The sequence below is a fragment of the Pelodiscus sinensis genome, chromosome 27 (genome assembly GCF_052426305.1).
Source record: "Pelodiscus sinensis isolate ZL-2025 chromosome 27, ASM5242630v1, whole genome shotgun sequence".
Classification (NCBI taxonomy): Eukaryota; Metazoa; Chordata; order Testudines; family Trionychidae; genus Pelodiscus; species Pelodiscus sinensis.
In genome coordinates this window covers 2,954,221-2,970,520 of record NC_143078.1, presented here as the reverse complement: position 1 = coordinate 2,970,520, position 16,300 = coordinate 2,954,221, and the positions used below count along the sequence as shown (strand labels likewise).

General features: G+C 45.3%; 1 long non-coding RNA gene across 1 annotated transcript in view; it reads left to right on the top strand.

The window, feature by feature from the left end:
• Nucleotides 1–16,044, top strand: part of LOC142820883 (uncharacterized) — a 292,695-nt gene extending 276,651 nt beyond the window's left edge. The window contains exons 3-4 of the long non-coding RNA XR_012897839.2: nt 7,563–7,650; nt 15,618–16,044. This is a non-coding gene — a long non-coding RNA (uncharacterized LOC142820883). The remainder of the gene's footprint in view (nt 1–7,562; nt 7,651–15,617) is intronic.
• Nucleotides 16,045–16,300: the final 256 nt, after the last annotated feature.

Sequence of the window (16,300 nt, the reverse complement as noted above, 5' to 3'; positions counted from 1 at the left end):
GAAGCACCGGGAGTGACTCGTCTGTCTGACTTGGGCAGCCCAGCCACTCAGTAGCTACAGTACATAATTGAGAGCTGAGCCCGTCTGGTTCTGACAGAGGTTTTGCTGCACACTCTTTGGTTTCGCTTCTTTCCTCATTCTCGTAGAATGTGACCCTCTGTCTTGTCTGTGTTCTCCGGTTGGGATGGCTTGTTCTAAAGTTGTTACAAGTGGGTGTTAGACTTTTTCCTCTCTGCTAGACTGTGAACATAGGGCGTCAGTGCCTGCATAAAGAAATATCGCATCATTTTCGGTAGCTGCCTGCTGAAAATCTAAAGGAAATGTTTTTAGTACAATCTTGTGGATAAATAGTGGTTTTCAATTTTCTGTTGGGTTTGAAGCTGGCATTACACTAAGCCATAATATGTGAGATTCTACTTCCATTCTTCTCTCAGAGCCAATGTAACTGAATATTGAATACTCTTCAAAACCAGCCATTTACAAATTGCAGCAATACAGCACTTAGCTTTCACTTACAGTGATAAACCTCTTGAAGAAAGATACATGTATCCTGATGTATTATTAATAGCTTAGACTTATTTAGTGACCTTCTTCTGGAAATATCCCAGTTATTTACAGAGAATACTGTAACAGACATTACTCAGTGGCTGCTGAAATCCATCCGCTTCTGAGAACACTGCATCCAATCTGTGCCAGAAGAAACACTCGGTGCCAATTTAGTGATAACTTCTCTGCTTGCGAGGGCAGATGAAATTGAAAGACAATGGACAAAGTGTTGTTTTCGGTTACAACAATGTCTATTCACTCTGCTGTCTCTGCAGTTATGTCAGATACTTGCCAACATCACCCAGGGCAGAATTTTGTTGCTGAAATGTCGCTATCCAAACTGGAATTGGATCATTACACGGCTTATGACACTGACCACTCTCTTTGGCAAAAGGCCGCTAGGGAAACTGTAATAAACCCAGATGAATCAAAGCAGCAGTAGGCAACCAAGACTAGTGAGTGGGCTGTACGAGTGGTCCTCCTTGGTCTCAGTGGGCCGCCTGACCAATTGTGGGCAACCTCTGGTCCATGGCCCACTGGGTTTTCACCTTCAGCCTGCGCACCCCTTCTCTGGACTCTTCCCCCACATGCTTCTCACACCCTCGAGCCCCACATTTCTCCTGCCAGCACTTCTGGAGTACCATGATTTGGCTGATTCTCTCTCCTTCCCCACACCAGCCCTTCTTGCCCAGAGACTGAACTGCCGCAAACAGCTGGTTCAGGGCCTTCCGGCTCTGAGAGGGAGGGAAAAGAGCAAAGATGGAGAGAGGATCAGTGCATTTGTGGGAGCAGGGCGAGGAGTAGGAAGTTCAGGGCTCCGGTGACCCTGTGCACGAGAGGCGTGTGGGGAAGGGAGCTCCTATAGGGGGACTGCAAGCAGTAGGTGGACTCTTGGGGGCTGCAGGTTGCCCACCACTGGATCAAAGGAATTGGGTTTTATTTCTCACCCAACAGAAGAGCATCTTCTCACGCCATGGTGACGTGCCAGTTCAGTTCTGACCATATATAACTGTAGGGGAAAACAGAGCTGCTCCCCATTCTTTATTTCTGTGGTGCACACACTCAGCCGTCCATGTAGCTTCTCCTTTTCATCCCAGCTGCTATTCTCCCTGCCAGGCCCTGGGTGGGGATTCTTTGCTCCCTTCACAACAGCTGGAGAGATTGCGGATATCTAAAGGCAGGTAGTGAGACACACGACTTGTGCATCTTGTGCAGTTTTCCCCAAGGATCGGTTCTAGGACCGGTTTTGTTCAACATCTTTATTAGTGACCTGGATGAGGGGATGCATTGCACCCTCGGCAAGTTTGCAGGTGACACTAAGCTAGGAGGAGAGATAGATATGCTGGAGGGCAGGGATAGGGGCCTAGACAGATAACAAGACTGGGCCCAAAGAAATCTGATGAGGTTCAACAAGGACAAATGTAGAGTCCTGCCCTTGGGACAGAAGAATCCCAAGCATTGTTACAGGCTGGGGACCAACTGGCTAAGTAGCAGTTCTGCAGAAAAGGACCTGGGGGTTACAGTGGATGAGAAGCTGGATATGAGTCAACAGTGTGTCCTTGTAGCCAAGAAGGCTAATGGCATATTAGGTTGCATTAGGAGGAGCGTTGCCAGCATATCCAGAGAAGTGATTATTCCCCTTTATTCGGCAGTGGTGAGGCCACATCTGGAGTATTGTGTCTGGTTCTGCCCCCCCCCCCCCCCCCCCCGCTATAGAAAGGATGTGGAGAGGGTCCAGCGGAGGGCGAACAAAATGATTAGGGGGCTGGAGTGCATGACGTATGAAGAGAGGCTGAGGGATTTGGGTTTGTTTAGTCTGCAGAAAAAAAGTGAGGGGGGATTTGATAGCAGCCTTCAGTTTCCTGAAGGGAGGTTCCAAAGAGGATGGGGAAAGGCTGTTCACAGTAGTGACAGATGGCAGAACAAGGAGCAATGGTCTCAAGTTACAATGGGGGAGGTCTAGGTTGGAAATTAGGAAAAACTATTTCCCTAGGTGGGTGGGGAAGCGCTGGGATGGGTTCCCTAGGGAGGGGGTGGAATCTCCATCCCTAGAGGTTTTTATGTCTCGTCTTGACTAAGCCCTGGCTGGGATGATTGAGTTGGGATTGGTCCTGCCTTGGGCAGGGGGCTGGACTTGATGACCTCATGAGGTCTCTTCCAGCCCTATGATTCTATCTTGAGGTGCAGGGAATTCAACCCATGGGGAGATACATTTCTGCAAAGAAAGGTTCTGGTCTGCTACCCATTAACTCAAAGGGGGGAACCTTTCCATTGATTCTAGTGGAAAGCGTAAGGGCTTAGTTCTTCCTGACTGGCCAGATAGTCAAAAAGGCTCACGTGTTTTGACTTTGATTTTCAAAAGTGCCGAGCACCCAGCAGCTGCCATAGTGACACTTCCGACTTGATGTCCCCCAAAAGCCCCATGTCTCTGAATGGCAGCTCAGCTGTTCTGAAAATCCAGCCCTGATTTTTGAGCGCTGAACACTATGGAAATCTGGCCTATAGTGCGTTACCAGCATTGCTGTGTGCGTTTGAGTCTAGAGGCATTTCTGATCTATGAATCTCTAGCATTTTGTTTCACGCATCCTCCCTTATCTTTCCAGCATCATGTTGGTCTGAGTACACTTTGCTCTCTCTCACTTTCCCCTCTGTGTTCCATGCAGTATGTTCATCATCATTTCAAGGGGTCTGACTCCCCATTGGAGCGTATGTTTATACAGCTGGCCAATCACCGACTGCCTCCTGAAGCTGAATGGCTGATGAAATCTGATCACGGAGCTGGAAAAGTTTTAAAACACTTTATCAAAACTTGTTCTGCCCAGCTCCCGCAGGAGTACAGTGCTTTCGCTTGATCCAGAGTTCAACTCTTTTGAAGTTTTCACCTCCAGGGCTTAATTTTTAGATGAAAATTCTCTTTATTGTTGCTTCTTGAGGGGCCATGCAGAGAGTTATATTTTAAGCAAGACATTCCAACTATTTCAGTAGAGAGGAGCTGGCTATTTTTTTCCCTCATACTCCTGTTATTTCCTTCATAGGCTCAATCTCTCCTCCTTTATAGTGGAAACTACTTAAATTCACCAAGGCCTGTTTCTCCTGTCCTGCACCGGTGTCAATCTGGAGTGACTCCACTAATGTCAGTGCTGCTGTACCACAAGGAGATCCACTTCAGGCTCCAATACCCTAAAGACCTGATTTTAAACAGGTGCTGAACATCTCACAACTCCATTTAATCTCCAGAGGGAGTTACGAACGCCCAGCTCCTCTGAAAGCCAGGCCTTAGTGCTTTCCCACTCTTCTGAAAAGTAAACCCTGTTGTTAAGGGAGTAACTGAAACCCAGTTAGCACAGGTAAGAAGTGCTGAGGGAACGGATGGCTCGTTAGTGCCCCACAGGGAAGTGAGGAGGCTGAGGGAGCTCTTTACCTTCTCAAAAGCTCATTTGGAGTTTTGACTTTGTTAGCAAATAACATGGGAGAGGTGATACAGAATCTTAGTCTGGATTTTCTAGTTGTTCCCCTTTCTGATGTGGAGAGTAAAAATAACGAGCAGCATTTATATAAATGCCTCACAGACACAGTGCAACCTACCGTCACCTGTTCCAGGAAATGTTAACTGGTTTAATAGAAAGCAACACCATGAAGCTCTTGGATGTTATGGTGAGAGATACTATTAAAGAACTATATGAGAGACAGAGAGGAGGAAGAGCTAGCTGTCTCAGGGCTGTGGCTACATTTGATGGATCTATTTATGGCTGATTAATATATAAGCTGCTAGTCTGTGTGTATATGCTTTATCCACACCATATATATGTTGGTATGGAATAAGCACAGATAGCATTAGACACAAACACTGTAGTAGTTACATGCTGAACCTCTCTAATTCAGCACCCTAGGGACCTGACTTGTGCTGATCCAGAGAATTTGCTGAATCAGAGAAAGTCAATATTGTTTAGCACGGTGTTTCTTAAATTGTCGGAGGTGTGCCGCAGAGAATAACAATGTTCAAAATGGCCGCCCTTAAAGGGGCAGGCGATCTTTTTTTTTTTTTTTGCTCAATAACTTTCCCCCTGGCCCTTTTTTCCCCCCATCAATAATGTTTCCTCAGCTTTTTTGCTTTGAAAAAAATTATTGTTTGTTGTTGCTCGGTCTTACAATGTTTAAGAAACACTGGTCTAGCAGCATTGCCAACACTCCCTTACTGGGCTCTTAGAAAACATTTGGGTGTACATTAGAGCTAAATAACAGCACAGAACAGTCCTGAGAGCCAGGACTGGTTGCTATAAACAAACTTTATGGGATCGTGGGAAACGTGGCCACACCCGTGATAAGTAGACATCCCACTAACTGAAATCATGCCGGATCACACATGTTGCTGGACCAGAGAGTGCCAGGCTAGAAGTTCAAACGGTAACATCTCTTCTTTTCCTTCCCTAGTGTAGGAATACAAGCTCAATTCTAGAACTTAATACACAGTAATGCTTTGGGTTTCAAAAAATAATAAGGCCACATAAAAAAATATGAACATCTGTCATCTGCCCTGCCTCTCAGTGACAGGGTGAAAAAGCCACCATGAAGCCTTCATGTCGAAGGTTAGGAGTGGGGATTTATTTGTTTATGTAAGAAGTAATTTCCTGCACTTTCTGTGTAAATTGATTTCTCCAGTGTTTATCTGGCCCTGCTTGATATGAGAAATCGATGTGCTATTGTACCAGAAATAGGAGCATATGTGCCCAATAGACATCTTTCACCTCTGAGGCACTCAAGTCATTTGCTTGGCTCCAGTGCTTCCCATTGTATTAAAAGTAGCTCAAGGATAGGTGCCTGAGATCCTCAGGAAAGGTGAGGTTTTTTCTCCTGTGAAGGTGCTTGTTGCACAAGAGTCTGTCCCATGTGGGTGGTAAAGAAGGGGGGAATTGGTGATTATGCAAAGTACAACAGCTTATGTCAAGCTCTTGAGGTTTGGATGTAATTGGCATGTGGAACCTATTTTAATGTCACCTTCTTCCAGCAGCCATTTCCATTGGTGAATTCATTTGCAAATTAAACACTACCAACTTGGGACTGAATAAGGATCTTCACTGGTTAACGCATTACAAAGGCAAATTCCCCTCTCTGGATATTCACATCTCCCAGCCAAATGCTGTGAATGACATACTTCCACCCTTAGCTTTATTAACACAAGCCACTTTTTCTGTATATTTACTCCTGCTTCTGTAACTTCCACTCCAATTCACCTGATGACGTGGGTTTACCCCTGAAAACCGATGCTCTAATAAATCTGTTCGTTTCTAAGGTGCCACAAGACTCCTCGTTGGTTATGCCAGGCCAAGAAACACAATCGCTTTGAACTGGAGCTGAGAAGCTCCAGTCTTACAAAGAAAATCCCACATGTTGAGCTCTGTGCTCAATCCACTAAATTCTCTTGGGTTGCTTATGAGCACAGGGATACCCTCATGTTATTCTGTTTTTCAGGCTTGAGGCCCAAACCTAACAAACCCATGAGCCCTCTGCTCTTATTTTCAAATACAGAATAAGCCATGAACGCCAGAGTTCTTACTCTGGATTTATGCAGTTGAAAATGAAAGAAAATTGAAACCACTCTGTTTCTGTTGGGCTCCAGTTATGCTTGAATAAATTTGCTAAGCACTTTCTGTATAACTTACACCTGGCAGAGATTGCTGGAAGTCAGGGACACTACATGAGGCACCAAATTAATATTTTTGACAGTTTTGAAAAAAAAATCAAAATTTAAAAGTAAAACTTCATCTCTCTTCTTTGCTGAGTTTGGCAAATTTCACCACAAGCAGAATTGATCTCTTAACCAGAAAAAAAGAGGGTTTTTCCTTTTAAAATTGAGAAACTATTGTTAGAACTCTTCCTGCTCAGAAACCTGGACTAGTTTTAATGTGAGAGAGAAAAAGTCTGACCTGTGAATAAACAGACGTATAAAGAATAGAGATAAAATAACCCATTAGGCCCCATCCAGACCATTTTCATGCTGGACAGTTTCATATAGATATTCATGGAGGCCATGTATCTAAACCTAACACACATGAAAAGCTAAGCCTTATAGACCACAGGGAGAAGAAACTTTACATGCTACAATGATTAGAGGTATGGAATGGCTTCCTTATGAGTAGTGATGAATAAAACTGAGACTTTTCAATTTGGAAAAGAGAGGACTAAGGAAGGATATGATAGAGGTCTATAAAACATGACTGGTGTAGAAAAAGAAAATGTGTTATTTACTCTTTCACATAATACAAGAACTAAAGGCACCAAATAAATTAATAGGCAGTAGGTTTAAAACAAACAAAAGGAAGTATTCCTTCACACAATGTACAGTCAACCTGTGGAACTCCTTGCCAGAGGATGTTGTGACAGTCAAGACTATAACAGGATTCAAAAAAGAGCTAGGTAAATTCATGGAAAATAAGTCCATCAATGGCTATTAGCTGGGATGGGGTGACCCTACCCTCTGTTTGCCAGAAGCTGGGAATGGGTGACAGGGGAGGGATCACTTGATGGTTACCTGTTCTGTTCATTCCCTCTGGGGCACCTGGTATTGGCCACTGTTGGAAGACAAGATACAGATTTAGATGGACCTTTAGTCTGACCCAGCATGGCCATTCTTGTGTTCTCCTGCTCATAGTCAGCAGGAACTCTTGTGCACTAGCTGCCATGCTGACTTGAGTTGTCGTATTGGCGGGATATGAAAGAAATGGGAGTTTTCCCTTCTGTGAGCTGTGGTAAGCAGGTTTCACTCCTCTCCTGAATAATTCAGGATGTACCTTTGATTAATTTCATATGAAAAAGGAAACAAAGTTTGCTGTTACAATAGGCCCTTGGAAGTATGGATTGCCAGAGAAAATGTGCAAAGCACTGTCGTGAGAGGATTAATTACTTAGATTAAATATTTTATAAGTTAAATAATGTGTATTTTTGGAGACAAAATGGAATGTCATTTTTCCCCTAAGACAGGTGAAAGTAACTGTATTCGCTTCCCATTAAACTCACAGAGCCCTGTAATAAAGGAGGATGAATTGGAGCAGTAATTTCCATCTGACGCTCGAATCTATGTTCCGAGAAGCTTTTCATCTTCTCCCTGTAAGTATTGCTCCGAGCTTTAAAGTTTCTACATCAGTTTCATGGCTTTGGGGAAGGAAGGGGGAGAAGCCCTGTTAATTATGATTGTCTGTTCCTCTCTTGCAAGATCTGAAAGGTGATTGGACAATGGAGGGTATTTTTTATTATTATTATTATTATCTGTGCTGTGCAGAATAATGACAGAGTGCCTCAGTGCATCATTTTCCTTTTTTCTTTTATATAGAAAAGAAGCTGAGGTTAATTTAAGGCTCTGGATAGCACAGGGAGCTGCCTGCTTCTTTTGAAGCAGTGTATACATCTAAGGCAGTTCAAGCTTACAAATGCCATGAAAGCACCACCACTAGGGGTCAGAACACAGTTCCAGGGGGAGATTTTCAAAGCCAAGCAAGCGGAGGTCACATGATGAAAGCTAACCTGCTTTGAAAATCTCAAGACCAGAGTTCATCTGGCCTTGCGGGGAGCAAGGTCCAGCTCTGATTGGTTTGTTGTTACACGAACCTCTGTCCACTCACAAGGTGGGCTGGGAACATGTGGCTCATTCATCCTGCTGAAGATTCCCCATAGCCTGGGTCAGATTTGAACTCATGATAACCATGGAGCCTATCCTGCAAGGTGCTCCTGAGGGTCAGTCCCCTGTTCCCATGCAGAGCCATAGTGACTTTGGTTAGGTTCAGCATCGGGGCCCCAAATGTGAAAAGCTTCATTGAGCCTAGAGCTCTCTGTATCTCCTCCCCTTTTGCCACTGGACTTTTAATGAACACTGCACATAGTCTTTCTGCAGTAAAATCTCATTCCCTGGGCCATGCATACCACTTGCAGAATCCCAGGCGGGGGATGGAGCAGGAGCATTGGACAGAAAAGGAGCCTGGCCCTTTGCTTGGTTTGTCTCGACAAAGCGAGCATTGCCACGAGCAGAGAGGGCTAGGATGTTTTCCTGCTTGGGGATGGGGTGAGTGAAATTAATCACTTGGCTGGAATGATATAGCAGAAGACCCATCACGCCCTCAGATGGCTTTTCAAGATTTTGTGTTAAGTTCCTTGATCAAAATTGCTGCTCCTTGGAACACCGATGAGGCAAACTGAGTTGGAAGCTTGACAAACAGGCTTTTAATCCAAATGAATCCCATGACAGAGTAAGAACAAGTCTGGCTATGCTCCTCCTCCCACGCTCTGTTCGGCCTTCCATCCTGCTGCATCCACATGGAGTAGTCTCAGCAAGGCCAGGTGTTCTTTGTAGTCTTGTTCCAGATTCAAACCGTGCAGGATGGTGAGCACTCCCTCTCACCAAAGGGCATGAGAACTGATCATAGTGGCATGCCAGAGTCTACCCGAAAGACCACTGAGAAGGACCACTATTACCAATGAGAAGTAAATCTACCCAGATAGCATCCACCCCCCAGAGAGATCTGTGGAAATTAATAGCAGTTTATGTCACTTCAGAAGGTGGCAGCGGTTGTCTGCTAAAGTGGTGAATTCTTGGCTGGGTTGCATGAAACTCTGTGCAAGAAAAAAAAGAGAGGTTAAAAATATAGGCCATCCCCAAGCAGCCAGATGCTTTGCAGCTGCTGCCTGGTATCCACCAGCTAAGCTTAATAAGAGAGCAAGAGGACTGTGGAGGATGGTACAAAAACATAATTAGCAACATCTTTCCCACAGCATGAATAAGGTATTTTAATGACCGGTGTGTATACCTCTGGGGGTATGCAGAGATTTTCCAGGGAGTTCATCAGCTCATCTAGATATTTTCCTGGTGTTACAATACTGCTCCAGGTTGAATCTCTGTAGTCTGGCACTCTCAGGACCGGTGCTGAACCACAGAGTTTGCCAGGCCATGGGAAGTCATTATTGTCTAGCAGTATCACCAACACTTCCATTACTTACTGGGCTCTTAGAAGACATGTAGGGGTACATTAGATCTAAATCACAGCACAGAACACTGAGAGCCAGGCCTGGTGGCTACAAACAACCTTTATGGGACTGTAGGAAACTTGGCCACACCCATGATAAGTGGACATACGGCTAACTGAAATCATGCTGGACCACAGATATTGCCAGGTCAGAGGGATTCAACCTATATATAAAAAGCAGCAGAGTCAGTACAAACTAAAATTTCAAAGAAGGGCTTCTTGATACTGCTCTATGTAGTGTACACTGAAATGTAAGTACAATATTTATATCCCACTTTTCTTGTTTTATAATTATATGGTAAAAAATGAGAAAATAAGCAATCTGTCAGTACCAGTGTGCTGTGACAGTTTGGCAGTTTTATCTCTGATTTTGTAAGCAAGTAGTTTTTAAGTAGGCAAGACAAATCAGGCTCCTGAAACGGGAACAGTAATATGGAAAGGCTCAGAGCTACTGAGGTATATAAACCAGTGGTTGAATGCATGCAGGAAGAAGTTGGGTCTGTAGGTATAGTAAGTCTCTCTTTCCTTTTCTTATCAGAAGGCAGGTGAGCTTTTACTTCTTTATATAGAGAGGGGAACTTCCGGGAGTTTGAGCTTGTGTCAGTTTTGCTGGCTGTATCTGGGTTTCATAGCGCTTCCTTTAATTCATGGAACAATTTAGCACTGAAATCTGTAATTTATGCTTAGGTGCCTACAACCAAGATGGGGATCTGAAACACATGCCAAGACCTCCTTTGCAAGGTGTTTACATCCAATGTGTCCTCTAACTTTCTCCATCTACATGCAGAATAAATTTTGTTATGTGCATGAGGCATGTACGGATGTGCACCACTGTTAGAGAAACATGCTGTGGGCTACACGTGCTCTGCTAATCATCTAAGCAGCATTTGAATCTCTCGTAGGCAGCCACCCAAAAGCTTGAATTACAGGGAATGCTATTTATGTCCCGACCTTAGTGCTAATGCCGGTGCTCATATTTACTGCTTGATTCCTCACCAGAACATCTGAAGGCTACCACGTTTTCATCTTATTGAGAGTGTTTTATTTCCTAGAGCAGGGTTGGGCAATAACATGGCGGTGGTTGGCCAGGGTTAACCCCTGGTGGGGTGCCGCTGCTCTGTTTACCTGCACAGACATAGATACCTGCGATCACAGTGCCTGTTGGCTGTGAATCACTGTTCCTGGCCAATGGGAGTGGTGGATAGTTGTGCGGGCCAGGACACTGCTTTCCACAGCTCCCATTGGCCGGGAACAGCGGTTTGGCCAAGAGCTGCAGTTGCCGGTACCTGCAGCTGATCGAGTAAATACAGCCGAAGGGTCCCGCCAGGATCTAACTCTGGTGGACCAGATCTAACTTCTGTGCTGGTATTTCCTACCCCTGTTCTAAAGGCTGTAAAAAAATCCAGAACTCCACGTAGATTCCAGTATAACCCTCTCCATTTGGCGTTGACATGTGTGCTAATATAGACAGAAAGAAAACAGCTCTCAAATGATGAAGGAAAGATGGAACTCAGCAGCGAGCCTGAACCAGAAATGTGCTTAACTGTCTGGCACTAGACTCCCTCCAATCTGTAGCAATTAAAATGTGGTACCTCCTGTTTCACACTGAGTAATGATAAGAGGGGCCATTAAAGTGAGAGTCATGTATATGCTAGCTATTCGGAATTGAATCATTTAGGAGCAGTTTCTCTTCATAGGTATTTTTGGTGCATTTTTAAAAATAATTTGCATCTGTTCTCTTTCGTGTTGGCTCGGAATTTCAAGTGTGAGACTCTTATGAAACATTTAATCGAATTAGCTTCAGAATGCCGCGTTAATGGTTACTGTCTCGCCGAATGACTCAGTGGTAACTTTCCCTAGTTTTTCAATTTCTTTTGCAACTATCAAGTCCTTCTGGCACTCCGGTGGAGTCCAAACGGATTCCAGTGGGCAGATCTTCTACGACAGAGGGACCAGAGGGACCTACGGCTCAGGGATCAGATCCGGCTCCCAGCTTGCCTGGATCTGGCCCCAGAGGCTTGGGGCTTCTTTCCCCACATCAGGGAGCAGCCCCCCTCCTGCCCTGGCCCTGAACCCCCACTCTGCTCCTATACCCTAACTCCTACCCACACCTCCCACCCCCAACTGACTCCTATATCCTCTCTCCTGTCCAGACTCACCCAAGCCTAGTTCCAGGCAGCCCCCTCCCACACACTGATCTCCTAATTTTTGGCCTCTCCCCAGAGCATAGTGGGAGCTATAAAATCTACTAGCCTGGGCTTCTAGTAACACAGAAGGCTAGTGGCTTAGACAGACTGTCTTTTCAGCACACTGCCATCCTTTGGTGTGGGGGGGAAGCAAGCAGAGAGCAAATAGGAACTTTAGCTCCTGGGAAAAGCTCTGCTGATACCAGCTATAAACTCTGCAGCTCATGGCGCCTTACCTTGAATTGGGTGTGAGTGTGTTGTTTGGTGTATGAGGGGTGAATGGCGCTGACCATTTCAATAATGGCACAAGTCCCTTTCTCATTTGCATCATTCTCTTCCTCAGGGATTAATTGTATGCTCTTCCTATACGTTATTGATTGAGTTAAAGGAATGATTTTATTAAACTCCAGCATCCTGAATGCATTCCTCTTCCTCCCCAATATCCTATTACATGCTCCGAGACCACCCACATGCTTTGCTGCCTTCACATTTGCCCTGCAATCTTTCATGCCAGTTGACTTTTCATCTTCAACTCCCTTTTCACCTTAAACACAGACCCACATTCTCAGGCCCATTTTTCTTTGAAATCAATCATAAGTCCATGCCAGAAATGACTGGAGGTGTTCTTCAGAATTTGTAAGCAGCACAAGAGTCTGGGGGGAAATGTCACAGAGCATTGGTCTGAATTGATTAAGGAGTTTCTCAGCTTTCGATATATTTTTTCCAGGACAGAGTTTGACAACATTTTTACCTCTAATGGAATTTTATCCACTCTTGATCACCAGACATACTTCATACTCAGAGCACGGATCCCTAAAGCCTCATGTAAAGTTTTGAAAATCAACACAAGAAAAGGATTGCTGTGGTCTCTCAGACTGGTTTTCTAAACAGACTAAAAAGCCTCCATTTTGCTGCTTATTCCAGAGGCACTTCCATATGGCCAGAGAGAGGAGAAAACACAGTCTTTACCACGGTTGGGGCAGGGTTCACGGGGCTTTGCCTGCCTGGTGCTGAAACTTTAACCAGGCTCTAAAGAGAGCACTTAGCCCTATGTGTCTGTGTACCCAGGAACTTAAATATCCCCATTGTTGTCATATCCAAGCATATGCCAGGTATCTCTGACTGGGTGTGCCATGTTCATTTCATAGAATCATAGAAAACTAGGACTGGAAGGGACCTCGAGAGGTCATTGAGTCCGGTCCCCTGCCCTCATGGCAGGACCAAATACTGTCTAGGCCATCCCTGATAGACATTTATCTAACCTACTCTTAAATATCTCCACAGATGGAGATTCCACAACCTCCCTCGGCAATTTATTCCAGTGTTTAACCACCCTGACAGTTAGGAACTTTTTCCTAATGTCCAACCTAAACCTGCCTTGCTGCAGTTTAAGCCCATTGCTTCGTGTTCTATCCCCAGAGGCCAAGATGAAAAAGTTTTCTCCCTCATCCTTATGACACCTTTTTAGATACCTGAAAACTGCTATCATGTCCCCCCTCAATCTTCTCTTTTCCAAACTAAACAAGCCCAATTCTTTCAGTCTTCCTTCATAGGTCATGTTCTCTGGAATAAATTGCCCAGGGGGTTGTGGAATCCCCATCTCTGGTGATATTTGAGAGTAGGTTAGATAAATGTCTATGAGGGATGGTCTAACAGTATTTGGTCCTGCCATGGGGGCAGGGAACTGGACTCGATGACCTCTCGAAGTCCCTTCCAGTCCCAGTATTCTATGATTCTATGAAACTGCAGCAAGGGAGGTTTAGGTTGGACATTAGGGGAAACTTCCTACCTGTCAGGGTGGTTAAACACTGGGATAAATTGCCCAGGGAGGTTGTGGAATCCCCATCTCTGGAGATATTTAAGAGCAGGTTAAACAGACATTTATCTGGGATGATCTAGATGGTGCTTGGTCCTGCCATGAGGGCAGGGGACTGGACTTGATGATCCCTCAAGGTCCTTCTAGTTCTAATATTCTATCATACCTGCGAGGTAGAGACGTGTTACTCTAATTTTAAAGATGAGGAACTAAGGCATAAAAAAACTAAGGGACTTGGCCAAACTGATGTTTCAAAGTTCAGGGGTACCTTATTATTTACTCCCCATTACTTTTACTTCTTTCTGCTGCTGGGTACTATGTTGGTGTGTTATGAGGAAATGGGTTCCCATAGCAATGCTGAGACAAAACAGAAAGCAGCAGATATATCAGGAGATTATTCTTGCAACATTCACATGCAAGAGGTGCAGGTCATTTGGATAAATCTGTCTTCATCTGCGGAATGCTCACCCCAAATGCCTGAGAGACAACTTTGCTGATCACAGTGAGCATCCCACGGGGCAGGGAGCAAGGGCATTTGCCTTGTCTCAACGCTCACATTCTGCTAGCAAGTTCTTCTTATTTATGCACAAATAGCAACAGAAGGCCATCAACAACTCTGGGAAACAGTACAGCACAGATGCGACAAATTGAACCAGGTCTGGAAAAGTAGTCTGCAAAGTTTTCCTGAGCCTGATGGTCAAACTATTAAAAGTTCCCATCAGATTGCACAGCTGCTACCTGGTGAAGAGTCTTGCAGAGAAGAAAAGGAAGGAAATAAGTCAATAATAGATCTTTGTGCTCATTTAATCTTTTCCCACTGTAAATCGGCACAGGTACCAAAATAGATAGCTCGCCTCTCGAGTGATTGTTTAACATGTTTGTGCTGTGACAGTTTCTTGGCTGCAACTTGAAACTAGATGAAGCTAGAAAGGAGATCTCAGCCATCAAACTCCACCTGAGGCTATGACATCTTTCCGGCTTTACACTGGTGTCAACTGAGGCTTCATTAGTCACCCAGACATTTCCCACAACATTGGCTGTAGCTTTTGTTTGGTGTGCCTGTGAGTGAGGAATGAGAAGAGACAGAAGCAGATATAGACAGAGAAAGTAAAGGGCTGCTCCTTTCTCAACTTCTGCACACCTTTGCTTGTCAGGCTGTGTTATAAAACAGCAGCAAATGAGACAGCTGCTGTTTTGTCCTTCCGGCTGCTGTTTCACAGCGGTGCTATTCCTCTCCTGAGTGTCTCCTTTTGGACAAGGGTGTGTGTCCACAAGCTCCTGTTCTGGTGACCAGCTCTGGGAGTGGAGGATATCCCAGATGCCCTCTCTTCTGGGTCACCTAGGACCAGGCTTCTTTCCTCCCCCCTTGAGTAGCTACAGGTCCATCCACTCCTCTGGATCCCAGCCCAAGGACCCTGTAAATAGTAGTTGTCTGCTGAGTGTCAGTCCTTACTGTCCACTGCTACTCGCTCCCTGGGCCACTTATCCAAGAATTTGTTCCATCCTTGCTCTCACTCAGGGCTTTATCTCAAAGTCCTCATGATGCCCTGTCCAGGGTTTTGCAATTCACCATAGCCTCCCTACCCGACCTGGGCTTCAGCCAGGCCTGCAATCCATTGGGCAGTCCAAGGTACTGCTGCCTTCCCATTCAGTCAGTCCCTGGGTCTGCCTGGCTTGAGCCCCAAAGAGAAACTGACAGGCCCTGGCCCAGCAGCTTCTTTATACTGGCTTTCTGGGCCCTGATTGGCTGCAGCGGAAGCAGCCACTCTAGCTTGCTTGGAGGACCTCTCCTCTGCTCTTTTCTAGGAGGAAGGGTGCAGCAAGGCCACAAGCCTCCAGCAGAGGGCTTTGAGCTTTGTCTACCCCATCAAACAGACACCCACACACAGTTTCTGGAAGTGCCCTGACTATTAACATCAGTAGTTGTAGGTTTAAAAAAAGTGGGGAGACAGTAAACAGATTGGCTAAGCTTGAGGAATGGGAAGTGAAAGAAAATTCCCCAGTACAGTAGATATAATTCTGAAAGGACACATTCTGACAGACATTGGTTTTTTCCAGTCTCCGGTGTCATTCCTGACGACTCACGTTGGTGAGACTGACTTTGGAGGTTGGCGACGGAGCTATACTTGGAAAGGGTCAGCATGCCAAGAAGTGGAACTAATTCTGTAAATCCCAAAGCAGAAGGTTTGACTTTAAGAGGAATAAAAACCCCTTCTATGTGTAATTAATCTCCCCTTTTGGTTTTGAAGAATCAAGTTGACCTGACGTTGCAGTTAGCCACCAGATGGCTGCTTCACGTTCCAGTGACGCCAAGGCAGAAGACACTGGTTGCTGTGTGTTACAGGAATAGCTAGGTCAGTCAAAAGTTTAAGCTGCAGCCTGTGACACATGGAGGTGTGCCAGGCTGCTGCGTGGTCTTTGCTCAGATGGCATGCACCTGCTCTAGTGCTCAGTACCTCCACAACCGGAGCCAGGTGTTTAGGGAGTAGTAGGATGCTGAGCACTTGTGGAAAGTCTGATGGCTCATTCCCAAGGCTGAAAGGGACCTTAGCCCAGAACTCTTCTGCAAATTCTAGTTCCTCGTGCCCTACACAATGTCCTGGAAATATCCAGGCAGAGTATTACCCCTGCATCTAGCTCGTGACCTCTCCAGCCACACTGAGGTATATGGGCTGTCCGGTGAGTCACGCTGAAGTAAAACACGGGCAGTTGGCCCACTTCAGCTGAGTTGGGCATGCGGG